The following is a 12146-nucleotide window of genomic DNA, read 5'->3' as shown; positions in this document are numbered from 1 at the left end:
GACAGTAGCCTGTAAAAAGGATCTGTATATTTTTTCAGATGCATTCATCACAGCTATAGGTGCAGTAGCCTACTTGAAAACAACTGATGCAGTAAGTGTATGTCATGTTGGGTTTGTTATGGGAAAGTCTAAGTTAAGCCCTAGACCAGCACATACAATCCCACGTTTGGAGCTATGGGCAGCTGTATTAGTGGTAGAACTGTATGAGCTAATCAGAGATGAAATAGACCTAGAACTGGATGTTGTGAAATTCTTTACAGACAGTAAAACTGCCCTGGGGTACATCTGCAATACCTCTAGAAGATTCTTTCTGTATGTCTCTAACCGAGTAAATAGAATTAGACAAGTAACTCATCCTGATCAGTGGTTCTACGCACCCACAGAGCAAAACCCTGCTGCTTATGCTACAAGGCCCACACAGACAGCCTGCCTTCAGAACACTATATGATTCTCAGGCCCTTCGATTCTTTACCAGCCTGTTAAAGACAATTCAAATGACATGGCTACTGGTTATCCTCTCATTGAGCCTGAAGCTGATCCTGAAATTAAACCAGCAGTTGCAAGCTTCAGCACTAGGGCCTCTGATTCCACTATTCATTCACATTGTTTTGAAAGATTTTGAAGTTATAGCCAGACATTCATATTGCCAAAAGTTTTCAGAGAAAATCAGATAGCTCTCTACTTAGAGGCTGGAAAAGTTTTCATCAGCAAGTTAGCTTAGAGGAACTTTCACAAGCAAAGAATGTGATCATCTCTCCTGTTCAGCACAAAAATAATATGACTGCATAAAAGAGCAAAAGGCATTGCCAAAACAAAGTAATCTCAAGAAGTGTAATGCTGTTTTAGATCAAGATGGACTGCTGAGAGTTGGCGGATGCTTGTCCTTTGCAACATTGACTGAACAAGAGAAGCAACCAATTATCATCCCCCACAATCATCACATTGCTACACTGATTGTGAGATATTACCATAACCAAGGACGTCACATAACAGAAGGTGCAATCAGAGCTGCAGGTTTCTGGATCCTTGGTGGTAAACGACTGACATCTGCAGTTATTCACAAATGTGTTATCTGTCGTAAACTGAGAAGGGGATTAGAAAGTCAAAAGATGGCAGATTTACCAGAAGATAGAGTGACTACTGAACCACCATTCACTAGCGTGGGTATTTATGTTTTTGACCTGTGGACAATGGTAACCCGACACACTAGAGGAGGTAGTGTTGACAACAAACGCTGGGTAGTACTTTTTACATGTCTGTCTACACAAGCTGTACATATAGAACTGATTGAATCTATGTCAGCTTCCAGTTTTATTAATGCCTTGAAAACATTCTTTTCAGTCCATGGCCCAGCAAAATTACTTCGCTCTGATAGAGAGACAAACTTTGTGAGAGCTTGTAAGGAACTGAATGTTTGTGCAGGTGATACAGCAGTATGAGATTATCTACAAGACAAAGGATGCACGTGGGTCTTCAATCCTCTGCACTCATCTCATATGGGAGGTGCTTGGGAAAGACTAATAGGGATAGCCAGACATATCTTGGATGCAATGTTGCTGCAAGATACTCATCTGACCCATGAGAGTTTAAGTACCTTTATAGCGGAAGTTATGGCTATCATGAATGCAAGACCTTTAATACCAGTGTCTAACAATCCAGATAATCCTGAGGTTCTTACACCAGCCATGCTTTTGACTCAAAAGGCAAACTCTTTGTTGGCTCCTTCTGGTATCTTCGAAACAACAGGCCTTCATGTAAAACAATGAAAGCAAGTTCAGAGTCTTGCTGACACCTTCTGGAAAAGATGGAAAAGGGAATACTTGTCCACCTTACAAAGCAAGGTTGCCACCCATCCCGTTGTCAGTGAGACAATCATGGGTTAAGCTACTTTATCCCATCGCCCGCTGTATCAATCAGTGGGACCTGAAAAGTTCCGCTTTTGCGATCACACTGAATTGCCGTGGAAAAGCCGCAATTACTTCTGGCTTTTTCACGGCAATTCAGTTACATCAGCAACCCAGACCTGCAGGCAGAGCTGTTCCATGTTAGGTTCAGGTGCTTTAAATTGTGCAGCAATTGGCTGCAATTTATGAAGGGGGTGGAGACTGGGGCAGGAAGAGCTCTACAAAAATCGTGGCTGTAGAGCGGTTTGTTTTACCGTTTCTACAGCTGCTATGAAAAGTAGCAGTGATATTTTTTTTAACAGCCAAGCTAGCCAGCAAACAGCTAAGCAAGCTAGCCAGCTACAGAGCCAATTCTACTAGAAACAGAACAAAAATAGGAGGCAAAAATCTGGATATTCTGTAAAAATCTGTACAGTTGAGAGGTATACATCCAGCCAACCATTCATGCATCAGTGCAGCCATCCATCCATCCATCTAGCCACTCCGACAGCCAGACAGCTAACCACTGCAGTGACCAGCCATTCATCCAGCTAGTCCCATCCAGCTAGCCACTCCAGGCAGCCAGCCAGCCATTCATTCATTCAGCCAGTCATTTGACCAACCAGCCATCTAGCCACTCCAGGCAGCCAGCCAGTCATCCATTCATTCATCCAGTCATTCATCTAGCTAGCCATCATTCATCCAACCAGTCATCTAGCCACTCCAGCCAGCCAGCCATCCAAATGTCTATCCAGCCAGCCAGCCATTCATCCATCCAGCTAACCACTCCAAGCAGCCAGCTAGCCACCCCAGCAGCCAGCCAGCTGTTGTACCCATAACTGCATCTCTGTCACCACACCTTTGGTGATGTCATGGCAGAGGGTATGGCCAGTGTCATAATGGCCACACCTCCATGTCCCACTTTGGATTGATTAAAAGATGGCAACCCTATTACAAAGTCGCATAAAGTGGACTCGAGACTATTCAAATGTTAAAGTAGGTGATGTTGTGTTAACGAAGGACAGTTGAAAATGCAGGAATGAATGGCCTGTGGGACTTATCATTGACACGTTGCCAAGCAGAGATAGTAAAGTGAGTAAGGTGGAAGTAAGAGTTGTCAAACAAGTAACTGCTAAAGTTTATTTGAGGCCAGTCTCGGACGTTGTAGTTCTTTTTTCTGAAAATGGTTAAAATGTGTTATTGTGTGTAGTAATTTTAATGAGTGTAGTGGAATCTCGTAATATGCCAGGCAGGGAGCATTCTGCCCTTCATAGCAATCCAGGCAGTTTATATCATAGTTGTACAGTTTGAGCATTTTTGATCTGTTGCTGCTGTCTAGTCACCTTTTATTTATAACAGTTAGATTAACTTGTTTTGCATCATTATAGCAATCCTCAGAAAGTGATGCAACTCAGTCAGGAAGCAGCTTTCTTTCTAGCCCTCATGAAGTGCAGTCATGATCTTATTTTCCCAGGCTCTGGCATTCACATCTCTTGTAAGTAATTTGTATGTTGCAATTCTTTGCATTTAGAAGTGCTGTATATTGTATATATTCTGGTATGTTGCTATTTGTATTGTGTTGCAGTTTTACAAAAAAGTATTAAAGTTAAGAAATCTCAGTAAAGCTACAAGAAACCTTGATTCTTTCACTTATTGGATTTTCTTAAAGTGTTAAGCTGTCCGTTTAGCTGTACTATGCCTTGCACAGTGCTGTGAGAATGGAACAATATTTATACACACACATATATATATATATATATATATATATATATATATATATATATATATATATATATATATATATATATATATATATATATATATATATATATAGATATATATGTGTATACAGATAGATCTATATATGACCATATATATAACACAATATACAGATGTATATAAATAGATATATATAAATATATATGTGTATGTACATGTACACATATATCTACATATGTATATGTACCCCCTACACTTCCCATCTCTCCATGGACAATAACCTGGTACACACCTATGAACACCTGCACCAATGGACCCCAGCACTGACAAATGTGTACATGTGCATATCTTTATGTGTAAACATGACTGTTGTATATACCTTTCCAGACGTATCACACCGTATTTATCTGATATGTGTATATTTAGATATAACAACATACGTGATTCAACAGTAATATCACTAACAAGTACTACACAATTGTAGAAGTCATAGTAGTTGTTCAGTACTATTCAGTATGTGTACTGACAGATATATTGGAAAAAACAAGAAGTGCTTTCACAGCTGTGATGGCTTAGTGGTTAACTGTTTTGCCTATAGTGTACAGTGCCCTGGGTTCAAAACCTGCAAGGGCTGTTTGTTTTGTTGCTGGGCAGAACAAGGGCTATTGGATACAGAGCAGTTAAGGCAGTTTTGAGCAGCTTTAAGCAGGTTTGCACAGGTTTGTGCAAGGGTAAGCGCTGCTAACGTATGGTTAAACAAAAAAGGCATTTACACCATTTCAGCTTCTTTTACCAGTGCACAAATCTGCTTAGCATTCATATTCCAGCAATGCTGAAACCTAACTATGGCTCAACCCTGGTAACAAGTGCTCACATTCCGGTTTGATAAAATAGCAGGGTAATGGCATCTCTAATAAGTGTATTTAAATCCATGTACATAACATGAGTCTATGTGCTGTCATTACAGTAGCAAGGGGTGTGAGTCTACTGTCCGGGACACCTGGGAATATATGGCTTGTGCAATACTCTTTTCCATTTGAAAGTGTTTCATACATGGGTAGTATCCCAGGTTATATGTAGTCACACTGGCATGTAGTGTATAATTACGTTACTACTGTTGACAGTGCATTCCAAAGTAAGAGTAGAGTGCAGATTGTAGTCCTGGAACCAAACACCCCTGCATGCAAAGATGGACTCTGAGTCCTTACTATCATGTTCTTGGTGTGTGAGCTTTGTGTCATTAAGTATTTGCTACTAGATATTGATCTGACATGTGGATATTAACTGTAGACTACTGTGTGTATAGGGCATGTCATTGAGGGCTGCTGTCATGCGGTAATGGCATACCTATCAGTGTCAGACATCTGTCAACACAGTCATCCTACTGCATAACCAGTTGGCCAGCTGATGTCTTTCTGTCCTCTGTACAGATGTGCAGATTTTGGGACTGCATCTTGGCTGCATACAGGCAATCTATGCTTGAGTAAAACTGACATGTCTGCCCAGCTGTGTTATGAATGCCACAGCTAGGAATCCACACCCTGTATGCACCACATGTCATGGATTCCTCAACTACACTACCACAGTCAACAAAACATGCTTGGGTACAGGTCTCCAAGACAAACACTGACCATGTTATGTAATACATGTTGCATGTATGTCACCTGGAGCATCTCACTGGCCCTCTGCAAGAGGCAACCAGATGATTGGATGTTGCATGTAACTCTCACCCTGAGGATCAGCCCTGTGGTATCTGTTGATATATGGCCTGCTGGCACATGACAGATGGCATGATACCCCCTACACTTCCCATCTCTCCATGGACAATAACCTGGTACACACCTATGAACACCCGCACCAATGGACCCCAGCACTGACAAATGTATACATGTGCATTACTGAGAATAACAGTGTCTGTGTGTTTGTAGACCTGTAGTTGATAATGCCCTGATGCCCTTCACACCCACCGCACCCCCATTGCCATAGTTAGATGTGGCTGCAGATGTACCTGACATTACATGTACCTTGTCACACTCTTCACCCTAAGAGCTAGCTGGGGCTTGCAGTACCAGCCACAACACTTGATAGGCATGGGATACCCTCTGAGTTCTGGCAAGTGTGTATATGTGTGCATGTGTGTATATTTGTAGGATACAGCATTCTGAGGCCACATTCTCCTAATACAATATGCCTTGCCACACAGTATTAGGGATAGTGATGTTGCTGACCGTAGGAGAGCCATGACAATGCATCACCCTACTATCCCTGTGGCATGTGCATTAGATGCATATCCCTGTAGTAGCACTCTTGGGATAGACAAGGGGTTGTTTTGCAGTCCTGGTCAATGTGTGATTGTGGGTATGTCAGAGTATTAGCATGGGTTTCAATGAGTACAATATCCAATGTGTGGTGTGGGTGCTGGGTATACTGTCTTTGCACCATGGTACCCCCAGTACATGTCCCATCTTCCACTGTATGGGGACCACTGTCACCATCAACCATACAGGTAACTGATAACACTATCCAGCCCAGTTATGCATGCACTGTGTGCAACTTATCAGTAATAGAATGGACACACTGACAATATAGTTAGCACTGATAAGCCTAGGTATCTCAAATGTGTGCATGACTGTTATGTGTTTGTCAATGTGTATATGACAGTATGTTACACTATGTATTGTCCATAAACAATCAGTACATCCCCCATTACCATACTGTACAGGCCTGGGGATGTTCTTCACATAACATGTAACCTGGAACACATCTCATCCTAAAAGCTGTGTGGTGTGTGCAATTATGGCCAGACACATCGGTAGCACTACATACCTAGGTAGGGGTTCTAGTCCCAGTGTTGCCAAGTAAGAGTGTGTGTGTATGTGAAGGAATCTACTTCCGTTTGCAGAATATACATGTCCCAGGAAGCCATCTGTCCAAGAACTGCCTGGCAAATGCTAACATTTCACAGGTATCATCCCGTGGAAATACATTCCATCACAACTAGTGGTAGATGTGTAAATGCTCTCTTTCCCACTGTATGTGTGTACAACGATACTGGGGTTGGTATATATAGCTCGGTGTGGCTCTTGTGGACACTGCCACCATCATTGCAGTTACTGTTGAGTGTATCTCCCCACTTAGCTGACTGTAATACTGCACAGTTCATGTTAACAGGTTAAGTAGTTGCCTATCACACTATCTGTGGTTCTACAGCACCTCACACCCTCCAAAGGGTAGGGCTGTGCCACCCACACCAACACACCTATGTTTACTTAGTTGAGGATTGCACTATATTGGGGAAGGGGACATATACCTTTCCAGTACCATCATCAATGACATTAAACTAGCAGACTGTTTATTTCCCAATGTGTTGTTGTGCCTATTCTGTCTTGATAGACTTACACAGGCTAAAATGGGTTCCTTGTACAGGTACATACATCCAGGTATACAGTATTCTCTGTGTATTGAATCAACACCAAAGCCTCTGTGTGTGTTATACACAAACATGTGGTGTATGCCACCAGTACACTTACCATTGTCCACTGTAGAAGGGCTGCTGACATCAGCCACTGTGCACTCACCTGTATGCACCCACAGACCTATCAGCCATGTGGCACATGCAGTAACTGTTATACAGACCTGTGACATGTGTTCACCTGTACCCAGGATATGGCACAGCCAAGGTGTCACCACAGTGCTATACCCCTTGTAGGATACAACAGCAGACCATCATGTTGCTGACACATGGACACCTACAACACAAACGGAATACATTATGGAGACCACAATCACTCAGTTTTAATAACAACTATAATGCATCATGGCTGGACAGCTACACTTCTTGACATGTAAGCATTAAACTTTACTGCTGACAACATGTTACACAGCATTACATTGGTACACCATAGTACAGTCACCCTGTGCATCAGAACCATATTAGCCTGTCCATGCATCAATGTTATGGATGACAGGGATGTGCCACAGGTATCATCATATGCACAGGGTGTGTTGTTGGTTTGCCAGAGGCCTAGGCTGAGCCATACATTTGACACCATGTGTGTGAGTGAGGGGGGTTAATTATTAATTGGGCTGTTGTGATGTGGTGTGTATAGGTATGGCATTTCCCTAGCTTTGTTGGTAATGTGTGTGTATGCATGCACACAGTTCTGCCATGTGGCTGCCCTCTACAGGGGTTTGTTGGACAGCTGCAGACCGTACCTAGCAGGGTGTTCAGTTTACCATCCCTGGCCATAGACACAATAACTGTGCCTGCCAGGGGTTCCACAAGCACCACCAGGTACAAGCCACGATATGGTACTCTCCACTGATGATGACATATGTCCGTTGAATCCAGGTCCCTCTTGGGACCCGGCCAGGGCCACGTGCATGTGCTCTGCTGTGGTGTGGTGTGGACAGCACCCCCTCCTGCAGTGCTGGGGCTGGTACTGCCACTATCGGACTGGCTCTGTGTTCTGGCACATCCACGTTGACCTCCAGCTGTTGGTGTTGCTGGCCTACATCCATGTGGCCGTCGCACCACTCTCACCATATGCTCGAGCACAGACATTCCACGATCAAGGATTCCTACCATCTCACCCAACCGTCTATCCATGACCTCTGCAAAATAACGGAGGGCACCTGCAAGATCATAGATGTTGTCAGTAACAGCTGAACGAGTAGCCCTCTGCAGCCTCAGAGCCTGTCTGGTGTACCATTCCATATGTGCCTGCATCTCCATGATGGCCTGAAACATGTGTCTGGTGGCATCAGATGTGGCACTTTTGCCAGGGGCACAATGACCAGCAGCCCTCTGATGAGCACCCCTGTGCATCTGCCTATGTGGTACACCACTGGACATCTGGCCATGGCTGCTGTGTCCAGACACATGTGCCATAGATACCACACTGTCCTGTCCCATGCCACCAACAGCTAACTGTCCCTCAACTATGGCCACTGGTGATTGGGTATGTATAGGCAATGTGACTGTGTGTGGGGATGGGATGGATAACAGTGAGATGTCAAACGATGATGCAGCTTCAGCCCCTGACAACCCCACCTGTGCTTCAACACACCTATCATCATTTTCAGTCTCTGTATGGACACCAACATCAGATTGCCTGCAGAAGGAATCCTGACCCACCTCGCCACCTGTGAGGGGAAAACAAGAAACACACTTTAAGACCTGTACATCATTGCTTAACAGTACACACACACACACACACACACACACACACACACACACACCCTGATATTCCACCATACTACTTACCTGCACCTGAGTTTACAGAATGTCCCTAGTTGTTTCTCTTATTTTTCCCCATTGTGCATCAGTCTTGAATAATTACAGTCAATAATACCAATCATTAACGTATCATTCTTCTAATTGCTCAGAGAAAAGTGATCACAAAACATGGCATGTTACTCCATTAACTCTTTAACTTGATTGGAGTCATTTTTTCAAAGACTCCCTGATGTCATCAAGTGTTCAACCTGGTTTTGTCCAGATGTCTTGAGCATGGCCCCCATATGTTATGGGCTACTACAGTCATGCACTGGAGTTTCATACTTAACTATTGTTCAGTAGATGCAAGAGTTGTTGCTCTATTAACTTTTTATGTGGACTACAGTAATATTTGGAAACAATCTCTGGTGTTGTCTAGTAATTCCCCAATGCATCTTTAGTGCTGCATCCTTGAGTATTCTTTCACATTTCGGCTGATTGTGATTAAAAAAGTATCCCTGGTGTCTAGTTTTCCCTCCCAATGCATATTTCATGCTGCAGACTTTATTATTCTCTCAGCTTTCCTGTGATTACCTTTCAGAAAAGTATACCTGGTATCTAATGTGTCTGTCCATTTCCATCTACTGCATGATTTTTAAGGGAAGGTGAGAGGCATGAACAACCCCACACTCACACATGTGCATCCATGGACACACACACACAAACATACACACACATACACACTCGCATTCTACATACATCAACCCCCCCTCCACTACAACAGATAGCACTTACAGACAAATTCACCCCCCTCACACACACACACACACACACACACACACACACACACACACGTACGCATGCACACACACACACACACACACACACACACACACACACACACATACACACACACACACACACACACACACACACACACACATGCACACACTTACAGTTGAAGTTGCACAAAGATATTACACACACACCTCTCATTAACCATCTGTCAACATGCATGACATATGGCACTCAACAGCATGTAGTGCAGTTATAGTCAATCCCTGTTACCAATATTATACATCTCTGTGATGTATTGGATGTGTTAGTAAGTGATGTCCCTTCCCCTGGAACACACTCCACCCATGTACACAGTATTGCTGTGCACCTGTTCAGCACCCTGGCATGTACTGTGCACCATAGCTCACAGGTGTACACACCATTGCTGAATGTATATATTTGTGTCAGTTATGTTTGCTCTGCAGCTCACAGCCCCTATGTGATGATATGGGAACAGATGTCATTTGGGAATGCCTGATGTCTGATTTACAGATTTCATCATCAGCAGTGCATGTATGGCCAATAAAATACAATTACACTGAAAACCTCCAAACCTTACCGTGGCTATGGGGAGTGTACACACCCTTATTGATATGGCACCCTCTTCCCTGATATGCAATGGGGCCACATTACTGCATATGTTAACATTACACGAACCTGATATGTGACATATGACCTGTGCAATCAAATGTAGAATCAAACAAATGTGTTAGTTGTGCAGATGCTGATTGAGATGCATACAATTTGTGGGTGCATATTTGTGCACACCCTTATGATGCTTTGTTGCACCAACTGTTATGTGTACTACAGCAATCACTAGTCCTGGAAGGGGTATGCTAGCATGGACCATCTGCATTTGCCAGCATTTGGTCACTCTGCCCTAAAAATGTCCCCCACATCTGCATGATTGCAAGGTCAACTCATGTGCACAGCCCTTGGAGGTCACACAGTTCTGTCACTATTGCTGTGGTGTCAGGGTTATGTCTGCCACAATTTATGACCTTAGCTGTGTGCAGATACAGCCATTCCTAGCAAGCTTTGGATCTCCGCTTCAGTGCACTGTTGTATTTCAGGATGACAACCCCTCCCCATCCTCAGCCTTTTTGCAGATGTTTGACAACTATAGCCTACACATGTGTGTAATTTTGCAGTGTGCCAAACTCTGAACACCAAGTGTACCGGCCTAGTCCCTGCTAATGAATGGGAAACATACGGGTGTACACTGGCACCAGCAAGGTACAGATGGGGATGGTGGGCCTGGGGTGGGGTGAGGTGTTGGTTGTGCAGCACATGTATCTTAATTGATACTGTCTTGTAGGTTTCCATCTTGGTCTTGGTACACCAGCAAATATTGCAACGCATGCCTTTGGGGGACCTTTGCTGTTATGCATATGCTATCTGTAGAGAGCCCTGGATGATGTTTCATGTGGTACAACTGTCCCATCTGATTAGCCTAACCCATGGGCCACACATATGCAGAGTCCAGGCAATTGCCAACACAGGTACTGCACAGCCAATACTTGCTAGACATTCCTGCAACTACCTCAGTGTTGTGGCATGTTACTAGGTAGCCTGCATGACCAGTTTGCAACATGTGTCATCATCTATCTTGAATGGCCATCTGTTTATTTTCTACATTAATCCTGTCCCATACATCCTTGCCACATACATGACTGTCTGCATTGTTTGCCATGGTATATGCTATGGTGAGGTAAGGCTACATGTCCAACTCCTGGATGCTACCTGTTGGGTATGGGATCCATTCCATGGCTTATAAGATGTGTGCAAGCCATGGCTGTCTCTGTTGCGGGTAAGTGGGCACATTTGATGGCCAAACATCTTGGACAGCAGACCATTTCTTGGTGTGACATTGAGGACCTGTACTTGCTGGAAGGTCCATACTCATGAAGAGTGCATGCTGTCAGTACCTCAAAAGCTGCTTCCATAATATGTTATTTGGAGTGTATGCACACATATGCTTCCAGTGTTTGTGAAGGTGTGTATTCTCCATATTTGCTGTTGTAACATAGGATTCCATATTACACACTCATTGCTCATGTTAGGACCACATTACAAGTTGTAAGGGTTGTGGAATACAGTATTGTGATATGCCGTAGTGTAGATCTGTAACAGTTGCCATTGTAATAGTGGTATATACACTGTTGTAGCAATGTATAAGGGTGATGTTTCAGACATGTCCCTACTGTAGGCCATTTGTTCCACCATTATGTTCATCTCTGTGCACACATCTTGCAATGACAGGTTGTTAGTTATATTGCAGGACTCTTACATACCCTTCAGATATGCCACCATGATGACCACTGTGATGCAGTGCAGTTAACAGCAACAATAAGTGAACATGTACAGCATGCATTATGGCTAGGTGTCTTAAATGTGTGCATGGAATATACCATGACCATAACATGGCCGGTGTATTAGCAAACCTGAACAAACACCATACTCACCAGCTACAGGCTGCTGCCCCAGAG

Source organism: Protopterus annectens, chromosome 10.part0 (assembly GCF_019279795.1).
Source record: "Protopterus annectens isolate FY-2018-M chromosome 10.part0, PAN1.0, whole genome shotgun sequence".
Lineage (NCBI taxonomy): Eukaryota > Metazoa > Chordata > Ceratodontiformes > Protopteridae > Protopterus > Protopterus annectens.
The sequence above is the reverse complement of the archived record's forward strand: the minus strand, read 5'-3'. Positions refer to the sequence as shown.